We start from the raw sequence: 13,133 nt of genomic DNA, 5'->3' as shown, positions 1-13,133 counted from the left end.
AGGTGTTATTTCCAGGAAGGTCTGTAAGGTAGCTTTAAAACAAATAGTCATCCAGGGACATTCTTGAATCGGTAATCCAACTCAAATGCTGAACCTTCAAGGACAGAGAACCAAGTGCAAGCCTGAAAGATACCACCATCTTCTTACACGAAGGCCATAGAGGAGAGGAACTAACTTACCCTGGTGTAATTAAGTCCTCCGTAAGCATTTGTGTGACGCTATCACACTATGACCATGGAAGAAGGTACTCTAGATCTCAGGCATCCACTGCCTTGGGGTATCGGCAGAGGTTCCCTGCTTTTCACCACAGCTGAGGGAGAGTTGGTCAGGAAACCTAAATGAGGGATGAGTCAAAAGACTCAACATAGCAACCAGGGAAGACAATAAAACTGCCCGCAGCAAGGCTGAGTCTAAAGGAATGGGTCCGCAAAACACCTTGAAAATTTGTATTACAGCAGGGGACGAGGACTATGAACAGAGGTGGCACAATAAAGGAGAAGAGCAGGTAGTCCTGTAAGCAGAGCAAGAAAATGAAGGCAGCCAGGGACCAAGAAGGTATGCGAATGATAAGCAGATGACATGAAAGGACGGAGACGTAAAGGCAAGAGCAGAAAGCAGACCAGAAGGAAGGCGAGGAGATACTGTAGTTGGGGCCTCCTTGGGAAGGACTGACAGGCCTTTAACCAGAGCAGATCCCGAGCAGAAGGGTCTTCTGCCCGACAGGAGCACAGCTAAAAGCAGCAGACGCAAGGCAGAAATGGAACTTGACAGGCAAGGGGAAGATATCAGTGACTGTCTCCTGTCGTGACATGTGACAGTATGAGGTTCCCACTAGAATGTAATGCTATGGCTGGGAAATATGTTTAAACAAGTGGAAATTCTTCTGTTAAATTCTGATCCCAACAGAAATAAAGTAGGCATGTAACAGGATAACAAAGGTCCACAGATGGCTCAAGGATTAGTATATGGGGCTGTTTAATCGTGGGGAGCTGCTCAAGAAATTAAGTCTCTTTCCAACAAGGAGCACCTGCAGCAACAGCTTTCAGACTGTTGGTGACGCAGCTGATACAAACCATTATACTTAACAAAGCAATCTGGATATCTACCAGCCTGTTTAAAACAGAAGAAAATACCAAACAAGCTGTTTCAAGTCAGGGGAACGTTGCTCTGAAAGGTAAGAGTGAGACTGAAATACTTGGTACAGTTCTGGGAATTCAGGTTGAGTTCACCTTCCTGGAAAGCAGAGGGGTATAGAGAAGGGCTGGTGGGGTGACAGGGAGCAGCCAGCCGGTCTTGTCTGGCCTATAAAGACTCAAAGGTGCGAGAAAAATAATTGCTACAGAATATGACATATCTAAACACTGAAATGGCAAAAACCCCCACCTAGCAGTATTGAAGCTAAGCAATAGGAAAAAAACCAAACCCCAAGCATCTTTTAAGGTTGAGCGTTATCTTTTAAGGTTATCAGTTTATGAAAGATGTTGTTGACAGTGACAGTCAGAGCTTCCCTCTGATCCCACGAGCCTGTATTAATGTAGAAACATATATACAGCCTCCTAAAACGACATCAAGAACCATTTTTTTCCCCCAAACTGAAAATCTGAATTCAATGTAGTCGCTGTGTCAGGATGATTTGCCAGAAGTAGGCTCACGCCCCATGACTTTTCAACCATATAATGCTGACAGGCAGCACAGCTTCCATATGAACCAGTGAAAATACAGCAATCACTGTTTTAATGCTTTGTATTATTACACATTTTTGAATAATATCACTGTTGTAGATGGAAAATGAGGAGAATTTCAGTGTCTTGCCCAAAATCACACAGCACAACTGTGGTAGACTAGAACACGGCCAGAATTCAGGACCATTGATTATTCTCTTCAGCAATTACGTGCCCATCTTTCAATTCCATGTAGAAACATGATGAGCATTTTTATAAGACATTTCTTGGAGTTCATCTTCATATGAAGTGGGACCAAGGCTCTCCCCATGTCAATTCTTTCCCCAGCACTGCTTAGCCTGCTTTCCATCAATCTATGCCCCAGGAGAAACACACTGGTGTTGAAGGTCTTTGATGACACTATGGACCTTCCTACGCTTGCATCCATTTAACCATGCAAAATGAGTCTGGAGGCTTTCCAGTCAACCTGTGAGATTCCACTCAAGAAAAAACCAACACATTAACAATTACCCAATAAAAAATTATCCAACAAAATTAAGCTCTCAAAAATTAACCTTATTACCTCATTTCATAATGGGCAAATGTGGCATTAAGTGGAATAAATGGTGAAATTCATTGTTTCTTAATGAAGGTAATATTGAGGTAAATTTTTATATTTACATATAATGCGTGTCCGCTGGGCCAAGTCTCCCCTGGCATAACTGCTGGCCTGAAGGGAATTTAATTTTGATTCTTGCATTAAGAATGAAACAAGAGCTCTAGCTCTCAGTTGCTCACTGTACTACAGGACATCTTTATTTTATTGACTGAGTCATACTGCTTTATGTTAGAGCCAACAGAAATCAGGTGCTGTGATGTGTACTACTGCCCATACTGAACATATTACAAATCCCTATTGCACTAAGTAAATGGTATTATTTCTATGAAGTTATTACATTAAATCACTTGATATCAAAACTTCTGGCTCAACATAGTCATGCTGGGTGCTACAAATAATTCCAAGGGAAAATTAAAATAAGTACAACAAATTCCTTCAGGTGAAAGGAAGAACATCCTACTTTTTGGCAAAGCAAGTTATTAAACATCATTACATACATTTCTTGAAAATAAGCTACTTTGCACAAAGCAATTCAAGTAGTAACACATATTAGACTCACTGATCATTTATACTGAAGTACTGCACCTGTTTTAAACAACATATATCCGCGGATTAGGAGACATTCATGATAATTAACCTAGGGAAAATAAAACTTGAAATTACTATTCCAGGCTTACAAAACTGAAAAAACCAGGTGTTTAAACCCAAAGCCTGCGAGCCTGTTTCCCAGAAGCATGGCACTCATGTAACTCTAAGCCCGAAACGCTGCCCATTTCCTTTCATTAGGACAGAGACCAGGTTGTACAGTTTTTACAAGCAGTAAAACTACGCAAAAGCTCACTCATGTTCACCCTCAAAACTGAAATCCAGGAGATTTTAACTTTTGCTATGCTGCATGGCTATGTAGGAAGAGTAAAAAATACAACTTAGAGCAGTGAAGTACTGCAGACTTTGACATGGTTAGATATATTCAGAATACATGAAAGTAGAATTTGACCTGGAATATCCAAACTTCACACACCACTTTACTCAAATGCAAAACATTTTCCAAAAGCACCTGCTAATGTGATCTGCTTTGCTGCACAACCACAGCATTGACAGTTGTAGAAATAAGGGTCCTTATTTATAGCAAATCCCCACTGACAGCGAGTATAATGTTGAAACTGTTTCAGTAGCACTTCTGCTATTTTAAAACCATTTTTTGTATACTCTCAGCTTCCAAAGCTCACTTGCCTATTCATATTTATGCCTCCTGCTGAGAAAATTCAGGTAACTGGTACTACTGAGGCAACAATGGATCAGCCAAAGCAACAGTGCCAGCAATTCCAGCATCACGACATCACTTGCTCTTCCTTTTCTTGATGAATTCATTGTGCAGGACCCAAACTCCTCCAGGAGTATCCAACTCTAACACAGGAAACCTCAAAAATTTTCTGAGGGATTACTTAGACAAAAAGTAATGCTGTCCACACTTCTAAAATAATCAGCATCTTAATTTTTACAACTGATCTCAGCTGAATGAGTAAAAGTGGAGACGACGCTTCACTAAATCCCAGACTTCCGCAAAACCGTACGACTGACACGTGTAACCACCTGTGAAGACAACAGTGAAAACTGGACAAGATCCCCCATTTCTGTTTATTTTCTTGGAGAGAGAAGATGATGTGGGGAACATATCATGCAGTCCTAGATGCTGTAGAAGAGCATCCTCCCATCCCTGCAGAGATTATAATTTTCTCGTCTCCAGCCCATTAGCTCAGCTTTGTTTGATTCTTTGCAGAAAGCATGTTGCAAATTTGAGGGAAGAAAGAAGTCACCCAAACTTGGGGCACAACAGAAATGAAGAAAAATGGGAAGATTGATTAATTAACAACTGAGACACTCAGGTCTCTGATGCCGTCTGTGCTTATGTAATAAGGTCACTTCGTGCACTTTTGATCTGTGTTTTTAAAAATTCAGAAAATAAGCAAATATGTTTGAGCTTAAACAAATGCAAACTTCTTTAAGCACTAATTGGGCCTATATAGCTCCTTAAAAGTGAAGATGTAGGGAAGCATCTAAAGAAACGGTATGTGTTTATTGTTCTTTCTAACAGAAATATTTCAACTTTGAGTGAAAAACAGTTGCAATGTTAAAACTACTAAAATTGAAGTGTGGTAGAATATACAATTTGGAAATTGAGAGATGGCAAGAACAGGAAGACAAGTTTTCCTTTTAAAACTCTATTCTCAGACAAAATCTCTCAGATAAAAATCTCTCTCCAGTGAGAAGTTCTGAATGAAAATGTTGCAGTCCTTGCATGAGAACAACAACATGGGTAAAGTTAAATCATTGATACTGTTTGCTATAAATATAAATGTTTATTTAAGAAAAATACCCAAAAGCTAAATTATTGACATAATTGAAAGGAGGAAAAGAAACTGAAATGCAGTTACTAAGAATTTAAAATATATTTTCATCTCTTACTTTTCTACAAAACCCTTCACAGCTGCTGACTTATGCTGAGCTCCATATAACTACACATAACAAATACTGTAATAATGAGGAGTAAAAATCACTGATCTGAACTCTCTATGCAGAATTTCCTCGTCTTTTATAGAATTACAACGCAAGCAAAGCACTGTTAATCATTATTATGTTGTAATTTACTCGGGAGACAGACTGTTAAATACCATAAAAAGCACTCTCAGTGGCACAAGGGAAAAAGAGCCTAAGAAATATAGTCTATTATTGTTTGTGCTTTGATTTTAAGTGCATGCTATGTAGCTTCTGGAGCTACAATTAAAGATTTAAGAATATTTTCGTACTGTCCTCCCCCAATGGTTTAAAGACGGAAGGAGTTTTAGGTATTCAGCTTTCAAAGCAGGGATCTAAAGGGGTACCTGATCACAAAATACCCTCTGCAACTGCAGGACCATCCAGCTCACCTTAGTTTTTTGATTTTAGGACTTCAACGTTAACCGCAGATTATGCGTGACAGTAATTTCACCTGAAATTAGTTCTGTATGAGCATCAACTTCAACTTTCAGTTTTGTTCCACAAGTAATCCAAGTTGCAAAAGAGCTAATTAGAAGTCCCAACGTGCATCTAAAAATAGAGGGCGAACACTGTTTCAGCTATAAAATAACACCTCTCAAATAGTATTACTTTTTTGGCGCAGATGGAGAAGCACAAATCCCATTAGAAAAGCGATCCTTTTAATATTAGAAATTGAGTTCCACTGCAGATGCAGCCAATGAGGGAAAAAACTCTTAAACTAATACCACAGTTCAGGCCTGCTACACTCACCTTATCAGCCGAAACGATAATTGTGAACATCTACTAAGTAATTTAATTCAGTCATTTCTTCAGTTTCCCCCTTGGCACCATTGCCAGCCCCTTCTTTATGTCCCTTAACCTCAGCACTCCCCTCATTATCATGTATCAAAGGCTTTCTGAAGACCTCTTATATATTGGCAAGCCACTGACTCAAATCTAGAGACACTGCAGATCTCCTCTGGGCCTTAAAAAACTGTGATAATACCTTTCTTTCAAGATAAAAGCCTGTCTTACAAGCCCGCTGGTCTGCTCTGAACATCAGGAGCTGCCTTTCCATGAGGGCAGACAGTGTCAAGGAAACAGAGACCAGAAGGCAGCCAGTGACGATGTCCTTCAAGACGAGAACCTCTCCTAGAGGAAAGATAATACAGGTGGTGATTCTCCGTTTTCCTTCATACCCAATCGCTTTCCTGGAGATGCAAGAGGGGCTCGTGCACTCTAGCAACATGAGAACTTGGCAATTTAGCCAAGCCGGCACGAATCAAGTTAGCATCGCTCTTGAGTGACAGCCTGTTCATTGCATGTTGACTTGAACCCACTACTAAGGCAGCCACACACGAGGATGTGATTGGAAAACCTTGACAGGCTTCATGCAGACATCCACATGAATGCTAAATTGCATGGATCTAAGTCCCTGAACTGAATTTGTCTTGCTATGCAGCTCTAGACCTTCAGAGGCATTTGACTAACAAGAAAAAAATAAGCACCGAGATGTCAAGGCAGGGGTTTGGGTTGTGTGCTCTACACTCCGCTCTATTCTGTTCAGACACGTCTCGCAAGCAGCATGGGCACCGATGTTTCACCTAGTGAAGACCAACAAACAAGTTCTGTCAGATACAAAGATTGCATATGCGATAGTGAGATTGCTGTAACCCCTTTTGTTTTTTTCCCCCCATCTGCTGGGTTGGCGTAGCAGCTGGGTTGGTACAGATCATCAAACAGAAATGTACTTGCCCTAGTGAATACAAAAAGACATTAGTTCGAATGCATTGTTTCCCTACTGAAACACACAGTGGCAGGTGTTCAGAAAGGAGGTTAAAAACATCAATTTCAGCATTCCTCCAGGGAAAAACAATGCTTCTTTGTAGGCACACTGTTAATTTAAGATGCTTATATAACTAATTTCTGAATATTTTCCCCTTCTGCCCCTGAATGATCAATCACGGCTGCTTTTTAGTGACAGAGACCGGCGGCCTCTTCCCACTAAAATGTATGAAATTGCGAATTAATAAGCTTGCTGCATATGTGAAGAGAAAGCACAAACACAACACCTGTCCCCCTCCTTTGGGGCACGGTTCCACAATAACGCTGATCATTTGATATTTCCCTAAGGATAAAAAGCAATGAAATTCAAATTAACTCATCTTTTTGTTGAAAATGGGAGAAGTGGGGGAAAGACCAAAGGGAATCTGATCCAACAGTCTCACTTTCATAACCATTTCCATCACTGTCATTACTTTGAGACTTAGAATATTATACTCACGCTGCTCGTTTCCCAGTAAAACGTAGTAGCATTTGTCACATTTCCAGGTTATAAAAATCTTGCAACTTGCCTGTTTTATCCAACAAGCAAATCCATGCCACCATTCTGGCTATGAGGCTGCACGAGCTGAAGAATTGAGAAACTAAAAGCACCTGAAAAAAAAGTAACGGCTAACCTGATTTAGCCCTTGTTTAAGAGCTGATGACAAAGCCAACAGACGCTTCAGGAGCTTCAGAATAGCTCAAGCCTGCGTGAAACAGTCTCAGCAGGATCAGGGGAGTTCCCTGCATCCAAAAGAAACAAAAGGCAACTTTTCTGGCTCACAAGATATCCAGAGTACTCCAAGCAGAATAAACACCATCATTCAGACCGCAGGATTTTGGAAGGTGCAGCTCTGCATTACCACGTGAGAACACGGATGCTTTTTGTTTCTTGCTCTCAGTCGCACTCTCCTCAGCCGCAGGAGCATGAAAGCACCGTGCATTAACTTTGCCCACTGGCTCACATTAAAACAATTAAATTGTTACAACAATTATGAAAAAGCATTACTAACTATTCTCCAGACTTACCTAACAACTCCTGAGTTGCTATATAACCAGAGTGGAAATTAAAGCAAAGTGATCGGCCTGTGCAAGACTTGGGCCAGTAACAGATAGCTTCGAAACCTAACCCAAGCAAAAAATAAATAAATAAGACACTGTAATAAAAGCTTATAAAATTACCATCTTAATGGGATAGAGGTTATTCTGGAGGAAACGTATTCACCACAGAAGTTGAGTGTTAGCCCAGGCACTGTAGATTCATCTCGCCATGCTGAACTCATCTACAATACATTTATTTTCAAGAATTTAACCTGTATAAGTGCCTAAAAATTACATCTTTACGAAAACTGCCTCTACAGAACATTTAAAATGCAATGAATTAAATTTTAGAAGAATTTCTCTTGAGTTTCTCTGGCATGTTACAGGAAATAAATATACGGGAAATAAATCTTTGGGAAAGAAATCATTCGGTCCATAGAAGAACCGCACCAGTTTTCACCAGAAGTCATCTCTTGTCTGCGATGTGCCAGGGCAACACACTGGAGTCTAATCTTCTACTGGAAAAATAGCTTGAATAAAGAATAACGCAGCAGAGAGCGGCCTCTCATAAGGCAATGCTGCAGGGGTTTCCTCATCTATCTCCTTCTTGAAAAGGGATCCCAGAGGACAACTAAAAAGGTCCTGACTCATGACTAGAGTCTAATAACTTGCCTCCAACGCTTTTGCCCTTCAGGCCCTGTAGTTAGTCACAGTGTCAGTAACCAGCAATCATCAAGAAGTTTGACGCTAACCACTCTTGCATTCATGGGATGGGAATGCGGAATGCTCGACCTTCAGTGATCATCTCACAGGTATCTCCTAACAATCCAGCACAGGATGATTCTGCAGCTTCAATGCCCTGTTTATCAAGGGAAAGCTGAATCTTGATGAAGCTATGAGGATGTCTGGTAGTTTGTGGCTTTATCTTGAAATGGAAGACAGCATTCAACCACAGCAACTAATTTTTTAAGTGCTAGCCACAGTTTGTAATTAGGAGATTGACCAAGCACCTGCCTTCTGTTATACCATTATGAGGAACCGGTATCACAAGTCTCCTAGCACCACCAGCAGGCATTAAGCACGGGAAAAGCAAGGCTACTTGGGTGTACTATCCATTAAAGCCTTGGACCTCTCTTTCCTTTTCCTGTGGACATATACAAGCTGAAGTGGGGTGTCCTCTGCAGAGAGAAAAAGCAAACAGGTCCCCAGCCGCCACACAGCTGTTTTCCCCAGCACAGCTTATCTTGCCTCTTGTCACTGGAATAAAAGAATCACGGCATGATTCTTGAACATATTCCATTTTGGACCATTTCAGCCCCTCTCCTGAATGCCCCCTTTTGGATGAGCTGTAGCTCATAACAGGTCCAAGGACCCATAAGCCCTTTTTTCCCTTACAGACCTGTGACTAACGCACGGATTAAAATGAAAAAGTGTCACTCTGAGTCAAGGCATGGCTCTCCCAAAGGGGTCTAAATACAAAGAAGAAACAATCTCGATCTACTACACTTTCTAGTACTTAAATCCCAATGCTGACCAAAACAAACATCATGCAGTTGTCCTTACCCCTGTTGTGGAACCAGATGGCGTTACTGTAGTATTCTGTCTTTGAGCAAACTGGGATTCCAGTTGGCATGGGCTAAAATGGGTCAATAAACTTACAGCTGAAACAAATGCATCTTTACTGGCACCCACAACACATTGCTTGATATACCTATCTTTACAAAGATTAAGACAAGATTAAAGAGATGCCAACGTGAATTACTGGCAAATCTGTCACATTAGAGATAGTGAGGGGTCGCTGCAGTAGGTTAGGGTTAGAGTTAGGGGTAGGAGTAGGGTTAGGGTAGGTTGCATTTGCAGATTTGTCCCATGGCCAGAGAGGTTGGAAGCTCCCTGTTGCCATTCAGAAAAACCAGCAGTTTTTTCTCCAGATATTACCAATTCATTGGGAATCAAACAGTAAGTCAGGGAAAAAAACCCACCATAATGAATCAGAAAATCTGTTTTCTGTCAACGCTGCTGCTAAAAATGTACTTGGACTAAAATCTTTGAAGCTTTAATATCTGTTTTGGCAGTAGATATTCTTTCATGAATTTATTCCACTCTTACAAGGCAAAATTTAGCAAGCTTACTACAACCCAGGCTTGGAATATATCCCCATTAATAAACTCCCACTACTTGAATGAAGACACTTGGCTTTAAGAACACAGAACAAAAGGAACATCCTTGGCCAAGTCAAGTCTTCCACTGCTGCAGCCAGCAATGGCACACAAGCCTATTCAGTTATCCAGCTTTATCCTGAAATCATGAGCTCCCCTCCTCAATTCATCATGTAATTCTCTAATTTCCAATTGAAGTTTATTCATGACCACGTTACCACTCTGCCAGCACTGCCATTTGACTTTTACAGCTCTTTTTTAATGTCTTTTATGGACTTCTAAAACTACAACTACATCCCTTCTTACTCTCCTTTGGCAGGGCTACATGCACTCTTACACCCTCATCCTCCAAAGACAAACTCTAATAGAACTTTATTCCTGGCACCCTTTCATTACTTTTAATTTATTTTTGTATTCTTCTTCCAGTCTTTTTTGATCCAACACAATGCAGTCAGTCATATAATGCCATACAGAAAAAACTAGTTGCACGTGAGATTATATTTGTTCCAATAATGCTTCAGAATGAGTAATTGCCACACTGTGAAATTGCTGGAGACAAAGTCGTAAGAAACAGATTAGTGTAATTTTGTAAAGATGCAAATAATAGCCAAACCATAGTTTAAAGCAAAAGTACAGAAGTTCAGGGAAGAAACAAATAGCTATTTTAGCAAACATGGTATTTAGAAAATAGTTCTTATTCTCCACAGACATAAATACTATGTTCATCAGTCTAAAGGCCTTCTGTTCAAGTTATAGTGTGAGCAGAATAATGTTAATGGTCATTTCATAGAATCCCAGACTGGTTTGGGTGGGAAGGGACCTCAAAGATCATCTAGTTCCATCCCCCTGCCATGGGCAGGGACACCCTCCACTAGCCCAGCTTGCCCAAAGCCCCATCCAACCTGGCCTTCAACACTGCCAGGGAGCCAGGGGCAGCCACAGCTTCTCTGGGCAACCTGTGCCAGGGCCTCAGCACTCTCACAGGGAAGGATTTCTGCCTCACATCCCATCTCCATCTCCCCTCCTGCAGCTTCAGGCCATGCCCCTTGGCCTGTCACTCCCTGCCCTTGGCACCAGCCCCTCTCCAGCTTTCCTGGAGCCCCTGCAGGGACTGGAAGGGGCTCGAAGGTCTCCCCGCAGCCTTCTCTTCTCCAGGCTGAACCAGCCCAACTCTCTCAGCCTGAGGTCTCCAGAGCAGAGGTGCTCCAGCCCTCGCCTCATCTCTGTGGCCTCCTCTGGCCTGGCTCCAACAGCTCCATGTCCTTCTTGTGCTGGGGACCCCCGAGCTGGACGCAGCACTGCAGGGGGGTCTCAGCAGAGCGGAGCAGAGGGGCAGAATCCCCTCCCTCGACCTGCTGGTCACACTGCTGGACACGCAGCCCAGGACATGGTTGGCTTTCTGGGCTGCCAGCGCACATTGCCGGCTCATGTTGAACTTACAAATTTATATTATTTGATTTTAAAAATCCAGTTCAATTGAATCTTTGAAAAATAATTTGGTGTCAGGGTTATTACATCAATTGATAAAATTTTACAATGTAATACTGAATACTGTAATACTGTAAGGGTGGTTGAAGAGTGGAACAGGTTGCCAAGAGAGGTTGTGGAGTCTCCGTCCATGGAGCTATTCAAAATTCGGCTGGACACAACTGTGAGCCATCTGCTCTAGGTGACCCCACTCTGAGTAGGGGCTTGACTAGATGATTCCCACAGGTCCCTTCCACTCTCAGCTATTCTCACATAAATACAAGAGTATAAAATACTCAAATATAATAACAACAGTTATTAATGACTTATTTCTACTTAAAAATCCTCTTAGTTCTCTCTGAATGAACTGCTTCTGGACTAGATATTAAAGTATTTTCATATATTAAAGTTGAGCTTTTAAACCTATACAATAATGCATTTTTAGAAAGCCAAGTCCCAAACTTCAAACACAAGGTCAAAGCATTATAACTCTGATCTGCGACTGTTCTACATCCTGGAAGATGACACAGCTCATCAGTTTTGATATCGCTTATCAATTTGATACTCATCAGTTTATGGTACCGCTTATCAGTTTTGTGTTCATACTTTGACTCTTTCATGGTGAAAATGAGAAATTGGCACTGGTCTTAGGTTTTTTTGAGCAGAACAGATATTTTCACATAATTCAGCATTAAAGACTACATATATAATGACTTCAGAAACTCTATTGATAAAGAAAAATTACATAAACAAAACACAAGTAAATATATATCCATATTACTAAGAATATAAACTCTTATTGGAAAACATGTGAATAACCTAGCTCTTTATATAGCACTAATATATAATTTGCATTAAAAGATTCTTATTTATTAAAAAAAAAAGTATTTTTATGTTCCTCAGTTAAATTCTGAAACTGCACCTGATTCTTGGGTTGGCTCAGCTCATGTGGAAAGCAAACCTTCATATATATTGGGAAGAGATACCGTACTCTTTGTCTGCATTTACTTTTCCAGGAAACAGAATAATTGTCTGTTAAGAGAAAATAACTAATAGAAGGATGATGCTGGGGAGCACTGTTTGTTCATATGAAAAATGGAAAAGAAAAATCAAACTTGAAATGTGCAAGTATTTGTTAAACTTTCATGCTATATAGCCCAGTCATGTCTAAACTAAGCGGATGTTTACCAAGATAAGATACATACAGAACATGTCCAAGAGATCTGGACCAGTCTTACAGGTGAACTTAGTTTGTATATCTCATTATATTCCATCACTAGAATAGATCTATTATTGTATAGTCCTTACTTACTAATACTGATTTCAGGTCTAGAAACAAATTGTTTTAACGGAGAGAGTAAACATCTTTCTATATTTGTGTATTTACAGACTGTATTCTGAACTGCTTTATGTTACACCACTAAGAAAACCTCTCAAAACACTCACAGTGGGAGTTGGTTGCCCACATTATGCCCCGCGGCATGATAGATACAGTGACGGCAATCACAGTTTGCTGAAAAGCTGAAGATTTCAGAAGAAAATCTACTGTCAGCAGTATAACTCAGAGCTGCTTACTCCTGAGACCAACGATATTCAAATGTAAGTACCCTTCCAGAACTGAAATTTTAAAAATTTGTTGAAAATAATAATGTTACTCTGGAATCACGAGGAATAAATGCACCGAAGTGAAGTATCTCCGAAATTTATTGTACCTTGTGTTTCTGTGCTGACAGGACAAGTCATTCAATAGTCAAGGAGCGCTACAGAGAGCACAACAAAGCCATCTTACTGAAATTTGCTTGGATGCAGAATATTCAGACTGACAAACGTCAAGGTTCAGCATTT

At 40.6% G+C, this 13,133-nt stretch overlaps 1 protein-coding gene across 3 annotated transcripts in view; it reads right to left on the bottom strand.

The window, feature by feature from the left end:
- FZD3 (frizzled class receptor 3) overlaps positions 1–13,133 on the bottom strand; it is a 62,955-nt gene that overhangs the window by 8,208 nt on the left and 41,614 nt on the right. The gene's annotated exons all lie outside the window — the stretch shown is intronic.

Source organism: Grus americana, chromosome 3 (assembly GCF_028858705.1).
Source record: "Grus americana isolate bGruAme1 chromosome 3, bGruAme1.mat, whole genome shotgun sequence".
Classification (NCBI taxonomy): Eukaryota; Metazoa; Chordata; class Aves; order Gruiformes; family Gruidae; genus Grus; species Grus americana.
The sequence above is the reverse complement of the archived record's forward strand: the minus strand, read 5'-3'. Positions and strand labels throughout refer to the sequence as shown.